This window comes from Stigmatopora nigra, chromosome 21 (genome assembly GCF_051989575.1).
Source record: "Stigmatopora nigra isolate UIUO_SnigA chromosome 21, RoL_Snig_1.1, whole genome shotgun sequence".
In the NCBI taxonomy this organism is placed as follows: Eukaryota; Metazoa; Chordata; class Actinopteri; order Syngnathiformes; family Syngnathidae; genus Stigmatopora; species Stigmatopora nigra.
In genome coordinates, this window is record NC_135528.1 from 8,387,529 (window position 1) to 8,388,475 (window position 947).

Sequence of the window (947 nt, forward strand, 5' to 3'; positions counted from 1 at the left end):
ATAATGCTTTGTGTAATTTATGACTTACTTTGAGAATTGATTATTTATACTTTACTGTTTTTCATTGTAGATGACGCTTTTACGACTACAATCTACTACTTTAAAACGTAGTATATTGTCATCAGGTGGCGACAAAACGTAAGTACAACCTTTTTTTATGTTTTATTAAAATTGAGCAAGAAAAACAGCATCATCATGTGTTGGAAGCACACATTGCAGCAAAAAAATGAGCTTAACAAACACATTTTAGGTGTAAAGTATGTTGTAAAATGCGTAGATAAACACAAAATGAAGCCTGAAGGGATTTACATTTATATTTTTATTAGTTATTTGCAGGGCCAACAATTCAAAACCCTAAAAAATGTTATTTCAGAGCTTAATTGAAACAATTTGTGCATTATTACAGTTCAATGTAGGTTTTATAAATAGCCCAAAAATGAGCATATATACTGTACACTGTATTTCTTGATATATTTTAGTTTTTTGGAAAACCCTTGATTTAGTTGGTTCTTAGCAATAATATAGCATAGAGGAACTACATCTTAAGTGTGCCAGCATGCAAAAATCCCATTAGATAGCATATGTATGTACATCTTATTTTTACAGTTATATAGTAGGTGAAAGCTTTCAGCCCTCCTTTAAGATAATGATGCTTCTTGTTGTTTCTTATTTGAAGCTGGATTATTCTGCATTGTAAGATAATATCTGACTAGAGTTGCCATTGGGCTAAATCTTGTTTCTAACCTAGAACGCTCTATTTTGATTGGATTCCAAATATAGTATAGAGACGACCGTCCTTGTGAAAGTGATCCAAAATAGTAGTCGACCTTGGCAGTTCTGCTTGATAAACTTTCATTCTATTCTGATGCAGTGAGATTTTTGTCTGGTTTAAACATGCAATTTGATGATTCACCTTTACCTATAAGGTGTATACAACAACAAAAAAT